Below are 18,537 nucleotides of genomic sequence, written 5' to 3'. Positions count from 1 at the left end.
ACTCCTCAGCACTCATTGCAACTGAACTAGGTTTGATTTTAACAGAAGTTTCCAGAAAGATCCAGTGGTAAGGAAGGACCTTGGAGAGAGTGAAGGCTCATACTCCAGCTGGTGTTGAGGCGGGCCAACCAACCCCACCTGGAGGAGCGATCGCTATCAGCCTGTATAAATTAGCCCAGGATTAGCTCCAGTAGCCCAGGATTGCTGTGGAGGAATCATCCAACTGTCTACTTAGATTGTCCAGGTGATTCCCAACGTTTTTAACACACATACACATATATATCAGGGTACATGTAAAAGTAACATTTTATATAAATATGTTTGTGTTCATACACATGTTTATGCATGTTTAAGCATAATTTTCCTGAGTAACTAGAGCTAACAAAATAAAGAAAAAAGGGGAAGGAGTAAGTATAAAAGAGAAGAAAAATCCTTGTAAGATACATAACATTTTCTGATATAATATTTCATGGTTTTATTCAAGTGACTACAATTTTGAGAAAACAGTGTAACTGTACTTAATGTTCCAGTGGAGCTCTGAGACATTCAGTTAATTATTGAGCTACCCTGGTTAAGTTGGTCACGCAAATTCAGATAAGGTCAGCTCTTTACTCGGTGCACATGTTACTGCCATGTGCACAAAGAGAGAAAAGCAATTGCATCTTTTAATCTGCATCTTTGAGCTCCTTGTTTTTCATTGCCATTTAATACTGAAAATGTAATCTAATCACTGAAAAATGGAATTTCAACTTTGATTTTTTATCTTTGGATGCTTTCACGTGTTCAGACAAGAAAGATTAGGGTCAAATATATACAGGGAGTAAAACTGTTTCTGAAGTCCTGAACTGTATTTTGAAAGCGCTGTTTGCTATTGGAACAGTCAGCTTGTTTTTGTCAGTTGTTTTTTTTTTTTTTTTTTTTTTTTACATCTCAAATTTCATTGAAACTAATAATTTGCATATAAAAATTTAATATGATTGAAGAAGTATTCATGGAAAAAACATCACTTTGAGTTAATTCCTTTCTGCAGTCTGCTTCAGCTATGAATCAAGTTTCAGAAAATGTGCAATTCCTCTTAAAAGGATCCTCTCTGGGTTGAGATAAATGAGAATGAATTAACCTCAATACTTTCAGTGATATATTTTCTCATGAAGTTGCCTAGTCAGTGGGAATTTTCCCTACAAACGGAAGATAGGATTAATCTGCGAGTCTATCCTAGGTTTCTTGTGAAGTGTCACCATATTTCAGAATATCTGTCATTGGAAAAAATAGTATTTAAAGAAACAAAATTATTTTCTCATAAAGATAATATTGGACACTCCTTAATCACTCTAAAGCCGAGTATCATGTGTTACAATGAAACATGAGGAGGTAATGCAAGGGGACATCGTATAATCAAGCTGTTTTTAGGACTGGTAAAATCATTGGCAGTCCTAGTGGAGAGGATGACTAGAATTAAACTGGTGTGTTTCTCTTAGCTGTCTTGTCACTTCAAGGTGGGGATTAATCAGTGGGGGTATAAATGAGCATCTCTGTTACAAATTTTGCCTTTATTTCTGTGCTAACAGCATGTACAGATGTGGTCACCGCACCAACAGGTATCTTTTGTCTTTTCTAACCAATTTTTGAATGAGGCTCAAAAGGATCAGGTTCTTTGCTTCTGGCTGCTGAGTGATGCTGACAATCTCTCCCTGTTAAGATGAATGCTGTCAAATGAAAACAAATACATACATGTGATGTGCTTATTTATGTATTCTTTTGCTATTTGCTTTATGTTTTATTTCTTAATTTGTATAGCTGTATTGCTTTGTTATTCACGGCATTGTAGGCTGCTTATAAGTAGATTATTACTTCTGCATATCACAAGATTAAAGACCATAATGGTATTGTAAAATGGAGGACACTAGCTATACAAACAAAAAGACTGCATTTCATCTTTATTAAACTTTTTTTTTTTTTTTTTTTTAAATAAAAGGATTGTGCTATTTAAACTGTTAGTAAATAGCAAAATTTACCACATCAATCAGCTTAGGACAAGCATTCATTTAGAACCGGATCTTTTACGACGACGTTTACATGAAGATAAGTGGTACAATGCCAAATATATTTAAATGTTTTTATTGAGTCTACAGAGATTTCATTGAATTCCAGTCAACTTTTCTCATTATATTAAATTTGGAGGGAGTTATTAGAAACATAAGTCTAAGTTATTTTTTCTAGTGTGTCACTGAATGGCGTCTTCATAGGTTGGGTTTAAAAAAAATCCCAAACACACTAGATAAATTTCCGTAACAGTGTCACTAATGGAAAGATATTTTTTGAGTACTGAGATTATCAGTCAACATTTCGGTTACAAAATATGGGGCAAAATGTTTATCCAGCCTGATTTAGAATCATTTTTATTTATACAAAAGGATATAATTTCCATACGTATACCTCAGGCTGAAATAACAGCTTTTACTTATGTTTCAGAATCCTGAAGCTTCCTACTGACTCAATGGAAATGTTAGACATTTGTATTCCTTGGGGCTTTCAGCGTATGTGAATACAAGCTAAGTTGGAATAAAAAATAAACTGTACCAGGCTTAAATGAAATATATACTAATTTGCTTTAACAGATACTGAGGGAAATGTATTGAAAAATAAATGAAATACAGCATATTTGGATTTTAGACATGTACAATATGATTTTAATTGCTGTCTAGAAATGCTTTTGCATGTTTGTGAAGGTGACATACTGTAGAAATATGGCCACTGAAGACGTGCAGAAAAAAATGGCAGTATTTTACAAAGTCGTTTCAAATAGATTGTTTAAGTAGTTTAACTAGACTGATTAAGTAGTTCAACTAGTCTCTTAGACCAAATCAGGTCTATGTTATTTACACTAGCAGAGTGTTTTGAAGCATTATGGGTGGTTAGCGCTTACAAGAATAGTCAGGAATAGTCAGCATGGATTCACCACGGGGAAAATAATGCTTGAGCAGTTTGATGGCCTTCTATGATGAGATGACTGGCTGGGTAGATGAGGCGAGAGCTGTGGATGTGGTCTACCTTGACTTCAGCAAGGCTTTTGACGCTGTCTCCCATAACACCCTCATAGACAAGCTCAGGAAGTGTGGCCTAGATGAATGGGCAGTGAGCTGGGTCGGCAATTGGCCTTACAACAGGGCTGAGAGAGTTGTGCTTAGTGGCGCAGCGCCTAGTTGAGGCCTGTAGCTAGCGGTGTCCCCCAGGGGTCAGTGCTGGGTCCAGTCTCGTTCAACTTTTTCATCAACAACCTGGAAGATGGAACAGAGCGCACCCTCAGCAAGTTTGCTGTCACAAAGCTCGGAGGGGTGGCTGGCACCCCAGAGGGCTGTGCTGCCATTCAGAGGGACCTCGACAGGCTGCAGGGTTGAGCCAAGAGGAACCTCATGCAGTTCAACAAGGACAAGTGCAGGGTCCTGCACCTAGGGAGGAATAACCCCAAGCACCACTACAGGCTGGGGGCTGACCTGATGGAGAGCAGCTCTGCAGAGAGAGACTTGTGAGTCCTGGAGCACAGCATGCTGGCCATGAGTCAGCAATGTGCCCTTGTGGCCAAGGAGGCCAAAGGTACCCTGGGCTGCATGCAGGAGAGTGCTGCCAGCAGGTCAAGAGAGGTGATCCTGCCCCTCTGCTCAGCTCTGGTGAAGCCACGCTTGCAGTACTGTGTCCAGTTCTGGGCTCCCCAGTACGAGAGGGACACGGAGCTAATGCAGCAAGTCCAGAGGAGGGCTACAAAGCTGATGAGAGGACTGGAGCGCCTGTCGTATGAGGACAGGCTGAGAGAGCTGGGCCTGGTTAGCCTGGAAGAGAGGAGACTGAGGGGAGACCTCATCAATGTGTACAAATATCTGAGGGGAGGGTGTCAAGAGAATGAAGTTGGGTCTCTTTTCAGTTGTGCCCAGTGAAAGGATGAGAGGAAAGGGGCACAAACGGAAGCACAGGAGGTTCCGGCTCGATATGAGGGGGCACTTCTTTGCTGTGAGGGTGACAGAGCCCTGGGACAGGTTGTGGAGTTGCCTTCTCTGGAGATACTCAAAACCCGCCTGGGTGCCATCCTGTGCAGTGTGCTCTAGGTGGTCCTGCTTGCTGGGGGGTTGGACCAGATGATCTTCAGAGGTCTCTTCCAACCTTGGCCATTCTGTGATTGTGTGATTCTGTAATGCTTCCTTTTCTGAAGTTATTATTCAAAAAAAGCTATGAATTTTGTGGAAAGCCTGCATTTTATGATTGAGGCCATATAGGCATTATGGCACATGAGCTATAGATACAAAGGTGGTTGTACCACCACTTCTAGGTCAGTACATGAAGCTTATGTGCCTCCCTTGTGTTAGTACAAGATTTCCTAGTCTTCTGCTCTACTGGACAAGTGTGATGAGAGGAAACAATTTGTTCCTTGATCTGTTTTACTATGCCCATTTGGGTGCCGGCCCAAGAGCTTCATCTTTGAAGCTCCATGGTAATTTTATGAGCTTATATTTAAAGTATTTGGGTTGAGGAAATACCTGCCACTGAGAAATACTGTGCCTGAGAAAAGGGAAGGTAACTGAGAAGTGGGGAACGTAAGAAGGCCTCAGTGAGCCTGTAATATAATTTCTGTTAATTTTGGGAGGGAAAAGAAGTTGGAGGGAATTTCAGTGGGAACAGTAAAGTTGTTCTATTGAACAAAGTAGAGGGAAGTCAAATCTGTGCTAAGGCTGCTGAGGTTTACATTAATGCTCAGAAACTGAGAAGGACCAAAGAAAGGATGACTGTGTGGTCACAGCAAGGACGCCTGACTCGGGAAAGCTGAGCTCACTTCCTGGCTGCGCTATCTCTGTAGCCTTGTGCGAGAGATTTAATCTCTCTCCATTTTTATTTATTTTCCCTTCCTGTACCACAGGGGAGTGATTACAACACGCACACCCAGCCGGGAGGCTGCACGCAATGGGTGCCTATGGCAGGGCTGTCACTGCTCCCCCCCAGCACGGCTCCCTCAGGGCGCTGCTGCAGGAGGCGGGCTGGGGCCGCCCGCGCTGACGTCGGGCTGAGGCGAGGGGCGCGGCGGGGAGGTGCCGAGCATGCGCAGAGGGGCGGCGCGCCCCGGCGGCGGGGAGGGGCGGGGCGGGCGGTACCTGAGGGCGCCGCGCTGAGGCGCTGAGGGGCGGGGGGGGGCGGCTCGGGCCCGGCGCGGTGCGGCGCGGTGCGGCGGGGCGGTGAGTGCGGCGCGGCCCGGCCGGGGCCGGGGGAGGGTGCGGGGAGCCCCGAGCGAGGCAGGGCAGGCAGGGGGCTGAGGGCGTGAGGCTGGGGGCTGGGGAGCGCTCCCCCCGCAGCTCCGGGCCATGAGGCGGCGGCGGCCCGGCCCCGCGGGCACGGGGGCAGGAGGTAAGGGGCGGCGGCCGCGGGGGGCTGCTGCGGCCGGGAGCCGCTGGGAATTGCGTTTTTGGGGGTAAAATGCTTTGTCACGGCAGGCAGCTGCGTGTGGGGATGCGGAGCCCCGGGGCTGGGCTGCGCCCGCGGGCTGAGGAGGCCAGCGCCAAGCGCTACCCCTGGAGCTGCGTGAGCATCCCGCTCCTGGAGACAGGGCGCCTCCAGAGCAGAGCTGCGATCCAGGGCTGAGAGCAGAGCTGCGATCCGTGCCTGCAGCTGGCACCTCGCTGCTTGGGCGCCAAGAGGTGCCGAGTGCGGTCTGCTCATCGCAAGGCTGCAGGAATGCTGCACGAATACATCTCTACCTTGCGCCTTATTGCTCGTGGCACCTCGTGTTTCTGCGTTTAGGCAATTAATAATGCATACGAATGTGTGGGAATATGAATAGTGATGATCTCCGTGCGCATAATGTGCTCGTTTAGCATAGTGTTGTACTAATGGGTAATCCTATTTAATGGAACTGCTGGTGTAAAAGCGTGCGAGAGTAAAACCTATTACTTTTGGACCTGATCATCCCTTAAGATGGATTGGTCACTTGCAATAAACCCGTTACGTAGAAGAGTTGGCACAGCCTCTCTATCTGGAGAGCCGTCAGGCCTTCTGTCCTCAAATGAGCATCGCTTGCCTGAAGTTGTTGGCAGGATGCAGCTCTGTGAAAATGGAGACAGGGCAAAAGGTACCAGTTATGGCAGCGATCGTGGTATTGCCTTTTTGCCACTGTTTGGAAACGTAAGCAGCAGTGCCCTCTTCCTAGTTAGAAGCTTTCAAGCCCGGTTAAATTCCTTGCCAATAGGGATGCTAAGAAGATCAAAATACTAATGGTGCTTGTGATAATTAGGTTTAAAATCCTGTGTTGTGTTTCAGTTGAAGCAATAAAAAACCTTATGTAAATCTCTGTATACCTGAATACATGGATGTTTGAGTAAAGTCAAGACAGTGTTATAATAACTATTCCAAAGACGCTTAGCTAGGCAGCGTGGGTCTTTGTGTTTCTTCCTATCTCTGGGACACAGACTGAAACTCACTTCTAAACTTCAGTCAAATTAGATGCATTTTTGAAGGCATTCTGAGAATATTGTATCCTCCTTAGTCCAAAGTTACTCCGTTTCCAGAGCTGCAGAGATCTGGGCTTCGCTTGCTAGCTATCCTCTCTCCTAGAGGGGAGGATTCAGCTGGAACAGTTCTGTGGATTGTCTCCTCTAGTAAGTGAAGCAAGAAAGTCTCCTTGAGTTGGGGGATGCTTATCTCTGGTCACATGGGGAATTGGTGTCACGAGTTGTCAGTGAAATGCCTTTCCCACTGGAAAGATTGCTGGGATTTTCGTGAGCACTTAGCCCGTGATGACTCGAGGTAGTGTTCTGTGGAGTGCGTTGTAATGGCTCTGATTGAAGCAGAAGTATGGCTAATGTTGGCAAGGTTCAGCCTGCACAAAATGTCCTAGTCTCTTAGCCAGAGGAAAATAGCTGATAAAGGTTTACTTTTATGTGGTGGATGAGCAAGTTTTCGGTCTCGAATAACCCTTAAATTGCAAATGACTTCTGAAATGCATAAGAACTCCTGTGTTTTTAGCCTAGGTGGCTTGTGACACACACAGCACAAGTTCAGTGTCATGGGAGGATGTCCTGAACACCCTGTGTTCTCTTGACTCAAATATTGTGTATGCTTTGAGCTGGAGACTCAGGCTCTACATTGATGCAGAGATTCTCCCTAGAGTCTGAATCAGTGTGATACACAGTTTATTTTTGTGAATCATATTAAAGATAGAAAATCAGGTCTAAGTAAATCCTCATCTTTTATCATATTATTACATAGGCATGTGAATCTGTATCTTTGATGATTTGGAGGAAGCTATGACTTTCAACTGACCTGCATCCCAGCAAGGCAAGCTTGCATAGGTTTAAGCTTTGCAAGGCCTGAGCTACAGCTGTTAGTAGCAGGAGGCCTGAGGAAAGCAGCAGAAGCTTGCATCCTGCACAGCTTGTCCATCAGACATATAAAAAGCAAACCCAAACCAAACAACGACAAAACAGAATGCCCCAATCTGTGTAAATCTGTTCGTTGTGGAAGTGCTCTGAAATGGTAATGTATAAAAATAGTGCTTTACCATGAATAAGTTTGAGATACTGAGTAAACAAAACAAATTGTACGCATCACCTTCCTTTAATTTCAAACAATGCGTGAGCACAGATGACCACGGCTGCATAATTTAATAAGATAATGTGGGAGAAACAGGTACTGTGGGGAAACTGTCACGAGTCATTAATGTTCTACAGGTCAGTTTCTTTCAATTTCTTAGAGAAACTGTTTCACACGCAAATTATTATATAATCAGTATCTGTGGCTCCAGCATTTTAAAAGGCTGGCCTTGATGGGTACATACAAATCTAACTGCTAATCAGAAAGTCAGTCAGAAGATACAAAATACTCAAGGAAGTTTTGTCAGTCTGTAGTTATAAATATGTTTATTTGTTATGCTGTGGCGGACTTGCCAAGTTACTTGGTACTACAGTATTCTTCCAGAGTTGGGTGTTCTGATAGGAAATTGATCTGTAGGAATCGAATCACAGACAGAAGCTGTAAGCGTCCAGCACTAACGAAATGGAATTCCATAGCAAGAGAGTGGTACGTCGAAGCTGTGGTTCAAAAATAAGCAAGCTTCAGCTGAAAGCTATTATATGCTTTTATGTGGCTGCAGTGATTTTGGTTAAGGCTGGATGTTGAAGAAAAGTCAAATTTAACTTCAGAGAATACAAGCAACCTAGTATCTTCTTGAAAGCACAGATATGGAACAGATTGATCCATGTAACTGGTTTGTTTGGTAGTTAGGAAGGCAGAAATCAGTAGCCAGTTCTTGTAAGGTGGGGCATTTACAAGTAGTGTTCCACAGGAGCGTGTGCAAGGACTCCTGTATCCCAAATGACCTGGCAAACGAGGTGAATGATGAGCTGACATGAGCAGCGTTCTTCAAAGTGTTGAAAAGATTATGTGGTAGAAAGACCTGCAGCAAAACCTTATTGCTTCTGCTGGTTGTTTGCATATAAAGTGGCATGTAAAACCAATCATAAACATTGAGATACGTCTGTGGGAGAGAAGAACAATCCTAGCTTTGTGCATAAACAAATAGGGTATGGGTTGGGTTTTGTCACTCTGGGATGAGATTTGTGGGATTATAATATATAGCTAAAAAAATAAACTCATTGGTCCGTGTCAGTTAGAAAAAAAAAAACAACACTCAAGTATCATTATGTATCGTTATGCCATTCCATAAATTCGTTTGTGCCCATGCTTGGAGATGGGAACTGTAGGCATTCATGGTTCCTGTTCCAAAGTCTGTGTGCTAATTAATATATGTAAGAGAGAGTGTTTTGAACCCAGAAGTGTAAAAAGATGGTTTGAGGAGGTATGATGTCCTCCTAGGACTTGCAACCTTGGAAAAAAGTGATGATCCAAAACCCGAGAAATATGATTTGTTTAATACTTCAAGCTTATGCAGGGTTTGCTTTGTTTCGTGAGAGAAGTTTAAGATTTGCTCTGTCACTCCATTTTCAAGTCTCTCTTTAATCCAGCAGTAGCTGATTTAAGAATATAATTTTCTCTGTCTGTAGCTGAGGTTTGACATTCTTTTCTTAATATCATGGTCTTCTGACAAGAAATGAGCCAAGTTAAAATAGCACTGGCAGCATATAGAAAGGGAATTCCTACAGTTTTCTTCCCTCTACCTACCTATCGTCTTGTCTGGTCTCGTTCAGTTGTTACCTGTGAACCTCTGAGGCTTATCTCAGTAGCAGTGTCTAGGAATTGTGTGCTGTCTCCTTGAGTTATCTGTACTTGTCCTCCTGCTTAACCTGGAACTAAACTGCTTACCTATTCACCAGGAAGAATGGGTGTGTGTGAGCTGGGGGGAGGAAAAATCTGACACGTGACTGGTAAGAACAGCCAAGCTGCGGATAGAAACTGATGGGAAATCTTGATTTTAAGATACCTACGTGGATAAAGTGCTCAAATGTGGTTTGTGCAGGTAGCGCTGCTTCCATCATTAGTTGTTGTACAGTCAATAAAACAATGTATTAAACAATATCTGCTTGTGCAATCGGAAGGGGTTTTAGCTCAAGGCAATTTGGTGTCCCTGTTTGGAGACCTTGCCTCAGATGAATAAATGAACTGGAGGGGAAGGATGGACAAGGTGAGAGGACAAGAAGGGCTGTTTCCATTTGTAATCAGTTACATTCCGTGCTTCATTTGGCTTCCAGCCTGCCTGGTCTTATCAGCAAGAAAATCCTGCTCCAGGTAGCATCACTAAATAGTGAACAGAAAACAGTAGCCAGCAGCTGGCTCTTTGGGTTGTTACTGAAGCAGTGGTGAAGTAAATCTCTCGGGGTAGAGCTACAGACAAGAGTGGGTGTGTTTGAATCCTTGGGTGGCAGTGGGTAGGTTTGAGGGAAACGGCACGCTCATCTTCACGAGTGTTCAACTGCGCAATGGGGAATGGTTCTTCTGTAAATGCATGTGTTTTGGACTTAAACCTTTGGTTTTAAGGTAACAGATTCCAGTGTGTTCATGGTGTATCTGTGAGTGAAGCATTTGCTAGACAACAGCGAATAAATCCCACTTGTTTGCAGAATGGCATCGCTCTGCCTCTTGAGTTCTGACATAGAAGCGATTTGTCTCAAGAATAAATTCAGGAAGATTGAAGTGACCAACATGAAACGTTGCTGGGGGAGTAACACCATCTGTGAGCAGAGCAGAACACAGCCTGTTCCTGGTATCGGTTGCTTTGATGCTGACATGATCACCACAGTCTTCGAGAGGAGGGGCCGAGACCTGCTGTTTCACTTCTACTCTTGTGTTCTGGCCTGTAGTCCCTGGGATTATTCAGTCAATCTTAGCTATAGAATAAAACTTAATTAGCCTTCATGACATTGATGGTGATGTCAGCTTTAAAACTTCTCTGAAAGGCTTTTGCCGACATCTAATGAGGAAGATAAATGTGTCACTCCTTCCCCTCCCTCCCCCGATTATTTACTTTCCAGGATAGAAGTCTTGCCAAACAGCGACGTGTGATGAGACTGCACAAAAGAGTAACTTAGATACAGATGTGCCTCATAGCTACGGTACCTGGGGGGTGTGCTTGCAGAGCAGGACAGCTCGGCTCTTCCCCTCTGTGTAGCAACAGGGCTGTGTCTGTAGGTTGTGGGGCACTGGAGCTGTGTGGCAGGCAGATGGGGTATGTCTCTCCCCAATTTGGATTTCCCTCTTTCTTTTTACCGTCCTTGTGAATTTGGTAACAATCTAAACCGAATAACGTCATCAAAGAATTGAAGCAAATAAAGACTCTTTGTATCTCCTCACCAAGGATTTTGAAAACAATACGTATTTCGCAAGCTAAGTGTTTAAGCCACCCTGCTGAAGCTGGTCGGTGTGACTCACTTTCTAAGGCTGAATCTGTTGTGCCCTGGGAGGCTGTTCTTTGTTGTGTAACAAATGAAGCAGTCTACCTAATCTAACTGTTTGTAGCATGTGTGTTTCCACTGGAGCCAGGTGTATCAGTCACGATTATGTCAATCGCTTCTGATTTATTACAGTGCATCTCATCCTCCTCTTGTAATGCTTTGAAACGTGTTCTTGCAGTCAGCACGCTTACTGTAGCACGCTTATCAGCTCTGCCTTGTTCTCTGGGTTTCTAGAGAAAGCTGTGCTGGTTTGGATCTTCCGTTTTGAGGAGCTGGTTATGCAGGAAGCACGTGGTGTTTCCAGCTGCAGGTACAGAGTTGACACTGCTAGTTCAAACTGAACAGGACGTGGCTCTGCTACATTCTGGTGAAGGATCAGAGGAATGCAGGAAAGTGAATTTAAGGAAAGCCTTATGTCCATCGGTGTCTCAGTCACCTTCAGTTCTTACTAAAGGAGTTTTCCAGAGATTTGCCAGAAGCCTGATCACACCTATGTTTCACCTCAGCTGTGGCCAGAAGAGTAAGCTTGTTGGAGAAGGGTGGAATTGGTGGCTCTCTGAAGATGCCTCAGAGAGCTGGCAGCTTCAGAGGCACGGTGTGTGCCTCTGCAACACTTCACTCGCTGCCAGCTGACCCCTGCCCCTGAGAACAGGCTGCCAGCCAGGAATGCAGGAAATAGCAAATACCATTGGATTTCACTTCTCGTTTATGAATGAACTGTAATGTTTGTACTATTTAAGAGGAATGTGATGGGAATTTAAGCAAAACGCAAGAATTTCAGGTTTATTCTTTCTGCAGGCTCTGAAATTTTCTTTTCGTTGGCGTAAAATATCGACAGCTCTTTGCAGTATCATCTTCCTTCTGTCCTTTCTTTGTCCTGAAGCTGCTCCCTTGTTGCAGCTGGCTCAGCCTCTAGGTGTTGACTGCCACGTGCCTCAACAGTCTGTTGTAAGAACAGTGAAAATCAGTGCAGGTTTACTTCTATGAGAAACCTTAGCAGAGGTTTCGCTTTTCATGGAAATTCATATGATTTTCAATAAAATTTTAAAGTATTTATGACAACTCTAATTCTGTTTGTTGTTCTTGTTTTCTTTTTTCCTATTTTTCAGGGTTCTTTTCTATGCCCTTGTGTAGTGCTGTGACTGAGTTTTCACTAGAGGAGATAGTTCAGGTTTCTGCGGGAGGAATGTTTTCACCCTCCTGTCCATGTTGTTTACATGCATACAAAAGTGCTTTTGCTTTCCAGTGAAAAACCTTTTAGTAAGGTTTCGTAGGAAATTTTGGCTTTGAAAAAGTATAGTCTCCATTTGACCGTTGTGTAAAGCTCAGGAGGGCAAACTATTACAGAGCAGAAATGTCTAGCAGATAGCAAGTAGCTCCCCCCTTCCCTTGAGGTGCCTGATACTCAATGTAAGTAGCATTAATGGTGGAGTGAACTGTGAATGTGGCCCTAAGGGACATGAATTAAGTTTTTGACTCTGAAAGTATTCTAGTAGCTTTCCTCTACAAAAATAGAGCTGCATTTTCCTGTTACTTCATCTTCAGTAAGCACTTATGTCCTCTAGCCGTACAAAACATTAAGAATCCATATTCTGATGAGTAACAACAATGCTTATTTTTAAACTGCAAGGAAAGCCACATCTTTCTGTTGTGTTGACCGAATATGTTGCTCAGGCATACAAGAATCCCGGTCTCTTTGTGATGTCTGTATTCTTTCCTCTTTCCATCTCCATTCATTATCATCCTCTGCTTTTGTTCCCTGACCTAGTGTGTGCTGACGGTATCCTAGTTCAGCACAAGAGCAGCTTGGGTGGCTGCTGTGCTTGGTGTCAGATACAACAAATTCACATGTGAGTAGAACATCTCCACGCCTACAGGTGAGGGAGGACGAACAGAAAAGGACTTCCCTCTAGGCTCTTGAGTCTGGGAAAGGAATCCTACAGCTTCGAACACAGAAGTTAAATAAAGTAGCATTATTAAGTGCCTTGCGATTTCATGCCGTACTTTGACCATTGTACTCTCAAAGGATGAGCTGTCAGGGATGCTGGGGTGAGTCACTGTGCAGCTTGCGCATAATAAAGAGGTGCACTGAGGAATTCGTAGGTGCCTTCATGAAGCATCAGTAACAGATTCAAGAACAGAGGTGTTTCAGAGACACTGAGGACAGGGGAAGGAAGGCAAGCTTGGAGGGTGTCACTGCAAAGCAGGTTAATCTTACTGGACCTTGAATTTTATAGAAGTTTATTTTGTCTATGCTGGAGCCAGTCTGCAGGGTAAATAATACAAAAGAACAAGCGACACCCATAAATACTCAGTTCAATCTTTCAACCATCAAAACTTTTAATGGTGTTCTAATTCATGCAATTGCACAGTTTCCTCAGGATGTCTCTCTTTTGATTCCTTTCAGATCAGGACTTGTCCTGCTCAGAGCTTGTTTGCTGAAACATACTTACACTAAAACTCACAAAGGCCATGTGATATATCTATGTCCAGCAAATTACAAGTAAAATACAATCTTTTTTGTTTTTTTTTACATTGATCATTGTGTATTTTGTGTGTGTGTAAGGCATCACAGAGTGAAAACCACTGGGATGTTAGGAGCAGTTGTCCTGAAGGCTTTTTGCAGCCTCTTGAATACCTGGTCTTGTGTCTGTGTGCAGCAGGGCAAACATCCTGCTGTAAGCGTGGTGCAGGAAGCAGGATGTAGCAGTGGCTGACGGGGGTGGATTCTGCCTGCCTGCAGACATCCATTCACTGCCTGCCAGTCTCCTTTCGGTTCTGAAGGCTGTGCATCACTTGTTTTTCATGCTTCTTGGATGTTCCTTACCAGTTCTTTTCTATGCCCTAGTGCAATGCTGTGGCTGAGTAGGTTTTTAGCTAGAGGAGATGGTTTAGGTTTCTGTGGGAGGAATGTTTTTGCCTTCCTATCCATGTTGTGTGCATGGATAGAAATGTGCTTTCGTTTTCTAGGGAAAAGAATGAAGGTCCCTGGAAACCAACGTGTCAAGTTTGTGTTGCTAAAAATGTGTGTAAAATGGGTAAACTGCTGCTTCAGATCACCTGCCACCGAGCCAAACAAGTAGAATTAGACAGTCTCTTACTTCTTGGTCTTTCTGGGGAAGGCAAATAATAAGACTATGAGGTTTGGCTTGGCAAGTGTGGTTACTGAACTTGGTCTTAAGTAACATCCAACATATGATAGCAGAAATGTGCATAACGGGGCTGAGCTCTGTGCTCGTTGCTCTGTCAGTCTGACACCACACCAAATACCGAACCGCCTTGACGGATTAATAATGGGTGCTTGCTGCTAAATGGATGCTGGTGGACCTAATATTTCTGGATGGATAAGCAAGCTCGTGTCCTGTGGCAGCTGCCAGCTTCCTGTACACCTTCAGGAAGGCACTGTTCCTGTTTCCCAGAAGTAATGAGGAGGTGGTGACTACCTTGGGTTTTCAGCACCGCCGTGAAACTTCTGTTTCTGGACAAACTTTCGTGAACTTCTGTTTGTCTCTAGCATCAAGAAGATATCCTTCGTGTGGGGAACAAATTTGCTCAAAGAAAAGCATCTAAAGATTGCTGCTTGGTAATTCTCATTATTGAAGTCTGCTTAAAATTGAGAAGATGAACGAAGGATGCATTACAAAACTGTTGGCATAGCAATAGTTCTGCAGAGCTGCTCATCTGTCACCTGTCTACTGGGTGTGTTCCATCTGGCAGCTGTTTGCTCCACGCTGCCATGAGAGTAAGAGGGGGTTTGGTCCCTCAAATAGCAACTTGTTTGGAGCTTCAGGCTGCTGTTAGCTCTCTGACCTGGGCCATAGGGGTAGTGATATTTTAAGGGTGCCCAAACGTGAAATGTGTGACCTTTCAGCTGTCTCGTGCTATAAGAATCCTTCCACAACACGTAGGGCAGTTTCAGGTGCAAAACTACGCTGAGATGATGATACAGGAAACTGCTTTCCTGATGGTGTTGAAACAGACTGTGAATGGCGTGTTTGCTACTTGGAACTAGTGTTGGAAGACTTGTCTGCGTGTGCATAAGCCTATATGGAAAGTACAAGGGAGAGTGAAAATGAATATCCTTCTTATCACCAGCATCTCAAATGTCCTTGAAGGGATGTAGGACCTTTTCTGTTCAGGTTGCACTTCAGAGGGTTTCTAAGTCTTAATTCCTTTTCCTTGGATTATCATGTGTAAAGTCTAGGCCCTTTAGTTTAATTCCCATTTAGACTTGTGTGCACTTGATAATGCATTTCCTGGGGCAGAATGTGTAAAGCTTGTTCTCCCAAATGTCTGTTTAAAAAAATCCATGGATTGCTCAGGTTTAAAAGTACTTTGAATTTTTTATAATACAGAAAAATACAATTCAAATTATACTGAACCTGAGTTTTGTGGAATGCATAACTTGCAGGTACTGTGTTTCTTGGTAATGAAATTTCACTGTTAAAACGTCATTTTTAATAGAAAGTGTTTGCTGAAATTCAGGAAGTTTGAGAGAACTTCATGAGAAAGTTTCTGGATTTGGGGCAAAATTATTATCTGCCAGACATGGTAGTGTGAAGTTTTTTGACAGCATTTGTACTTCAACCAAATGAATGCAACTTAGAATTGAAAATGCGACACAGTAGCTACAGCTCATAAAACATAGTCAAGTTTTTGTTGTAAGCAGTTTTTTAATTTAATTATCTGAAGCGTTTTAAGCAATCAGTGCAGTTTTCTTGAAGATAACATTTTGTCTTTCCCTAATTAAGGATAAATGAGCAAGCACCCTTCCTAGAGGACTGAATGGTCGTCCTTTCAAGTTTAATTTGCAGTGCTTGTTGGAGGATTAAAGTAATCTCATTAAATGGCCTCATTTAAATTTTGCGGTCACCTAAGAGATGGTAGACAGATATGAAAAGGGATTTATCCATAAAGCACGAAAGCTAAATTAGCAGCTTTCTAATTTAACTTTTTTCTTAGTTTTGAAGACTTCACAAGAGTTGAGCATTTTTTGCTAGCTTTGGGATATCTTTGGCTCTATAGTATGGTGCTTGCCATGACTGAATTCATCATAGTGTTCAAGCCATTTTTATGCATTGAGTATATAAAAAAAAAATAAATTAATACAACGTACCTAAATATATTTGACATAAGGTAATGTCGAACGTCAACCTCAAAGACATTATAAATGAAAAAATCTCTTATTCAGGTACACTGTGGGCAAGTTTCTTTTTTATAGGTACAGACACACAAATATGTTGCTTTAAGTACATTTTCTTAGCAGAAAACATTGGTCGTAGTCTTTTTTGAGATGATTAGGCACCTAAATTCACATACAGGCACTTACGTAAGGTCAAAGCAAACTGCGGAGTGCTCAGCATTTCTGTGCAGCTGGCAGGTAGGGGTCTGAACTGTGGGTTTAGGCGCTTCACTGCAGCAGTCTCCAGTCGGAGATGCAGCAGGGACAGTGGGCTCCCGACTGAATTTAGGAATCTCTTTGTGGTTTAGAGACAGTAGAGGTGCCAAGTTACTCAGCTCTGTGGGGACTGAGATCTTTTTTCAGCTCAGAAACAGAGTTTATGCTTGAAAATATTAATTCCAAAATTACAGTTCTAATTTTTTTGATCTGATTGTAAATCATCATGTAGTTCATGTGAAATTGTTTTAAATCTAGCTGGGATGATTTCTGCAGAGATCTAAGTGGAAGAGAACGTGTACGTTATGTCCCTGTCTTTGCTGTAGTATAGGGGGATATTAATGCATTCCAGCCAATAAAAATACTTGCAACTGCACAGCAGAAACTCTATAAAGAAGCGTGGGCTGCTACTTGTTTGCCAGCTGTATTGCAAAGTCAGCAAGCTGAGTAGTGCGATGGTTGTAAGCTCATTGCATCTTTTCCAAAAAAAAAAAAAAAAAAAAAAGCATATGATAATCATTGTGACTTTAGGTAATTATTGCTAAATTTGATAGATTTTTCTTCTCTTTTTTGTTTAAAGCTTTATTTCAAATATAGCTAACCAACAAACTTTGCATAGTGCATGCCTCTTCTCTGTTTTAAGTTTGCATAAGGAAGTATTTCAAGCACTTCTCAGCTGTAGCAAGCTAGGAACATCTGCATCATTAGTTACTAAGGCACAGTTAATGAGTGGTGATGTACTTGTGAGTGGCTCTCCATATGTTTTCCTTGACTAGATAGAAAACAATTTTATGTCGATTAATGGATGTTCTAAGGTACAAACTGGTGAGTCTTATACCAGCTACTACGGTTCCGTAGTATGGCAGCCTTTTATCATGTGCGACAGTATTGAGCACATCCAGCAATACATGCTGTTCTTACTAGCTGATCATCTTGTTATGACTCTAACTTACGTTCCTCAGTATAAAAATAAGAAACCACTGCTGAGAATGAAATGCGTACAGCTCTGGGGGCTACATCTCCAATGTGCACGCATTCACTTACACTCAGTATTTTGGAACTGTGGATTTGTGTTTCTAAATGGAATTGTGCTCTACCAGTTGCAGAATGTGGATCCTGATATTTTCACTGCATTAGGAGCCCCTAAAAAGCCGTCTTTCTGAGTGATTCTCTTTTTAATGTAGACCTATTTTCAGAAGTACAGCTCTGGGGCATCCTATTCATTTACGAAATCCTAAGGGTGCTTCAGTTTGCATGAGTTTTATGCCACTTTGATTTTATCTTAAATGTTTCTTAGTGAGGTCTTGCAGCTTGGGGAGTGACTCACTTTGGGTAGTGTTTGCTTTGGTTACACAGGGTGTTTCCTGTACCTCGAATGAGGATAATGATACTTGCTGTATCTTACCTCTCATCATCCTGCTTCTCGTGGTCCATGATTGCCATGGTTTAAAAGCTTTCAGGGTGCTTTTCAGTCCTGCTAGCTGTGTGTAGTAGGTCTGCGATGAAGGAAATACAGATATAAGTATCAGGGAATAACGTATGAACTAGTGAAATTAATTGTCTTGGCACCATTACAAGACCAGTGTGTGAAACTGACTGATGAATAAAATCTAGCATAACAAAGGTATCCTTTCACATCTGTATTGGTAAAAAGAGAAACCTCATCTTGCAAATAAAGAAATTAGTGTTGGAGTAAACCTTTTCTTTATATACAGTGTTGAATATACAACTTAGGAACTTGAAAGCCCTTATTATCTGAATTATTAGTCTTTGCTAATAGCATTTAGATAAATTCTTTGTATTGTATTGCCAGAAAAACAACAGATGAAGTGCTGTGCAAAAGGATGATGCAGACATCTGTAAAAAAAAAAAAATAAAATAATAGGATGAATATGTGGATAAGTGTGGAAGAAACAAAGAGATGGGGATTCTTAAGGCAGGAATTGAGGCAGAGATACGTCTGTAAAGCAGATGTGGCTTTATAAAATAAAAGCATGACACCAAAATGACATAAGTTCAGATGGAACAGATCTTTAGTGAAGGTGGCAGTGTAATGTTCCCAACTGGGGGTGGGGAATGAAAATTCACAGATGTAAGGAAATGAATAAGTACTGTAATTATCTTTTTAACTCAGAATCTGGGTCTAGGGCTGTGTTCACATACTACAGCACAAAAGTAAAGCTTTTAAATTCACCTTTGCTAAGAGTTTTATTAACTTGAATGCTGTAGGCAGCTGCTGCCATGTTCTTCAGATCT

General features: G+C 42.6%; 1 protein-coding gene across 7 annotated transcripts in view; it reads left to right on the top strand.

The window, feature by feature from the left end:
• Positions 1-219: 219 nt before the first annotated feature.
• CCSER2 (coiled-coil serine rich protein 2) overlaps positions 220-18,537 on the top strand; it is a 75,247-nt gene continuing 56,929 nt past the window's right edge. For 4 of the 7 annotated variants that reach the window (XM_084526147.1, XM_084526143.1, XM_084526149.1 and 1 more), the window contains exon 1: positions 5,149-5,219. The gene's annotated coding sequence lies outside the window, so the exon portion shown is untranslated. Of the gene's footprint in view, positions 245-5,148; positions 5,220-5,291; positions 5,389-18,537 lie in introns of those variants that run through there. The other 3 variants (XM_084526145.1, XM_084526146.1, XM_084526144.1) reach the window with 3 other exon arrangements.

This window comes from Aythya ferina, assembly GCF_964211825.1.
Source record: "Aythya ferina genome assembly, chromosome: 7".
In the NCBI taxonomy this organism is placed as follows: domain Eukaryota; kingdom Metazoa; phylum Chordata; class Aves; order Anseriformes; family Anatidae; genus Aythya; species Aythya ferina.
This window is presented reverse-complemented; position numbering and strand designations above follow the sequence as displayed.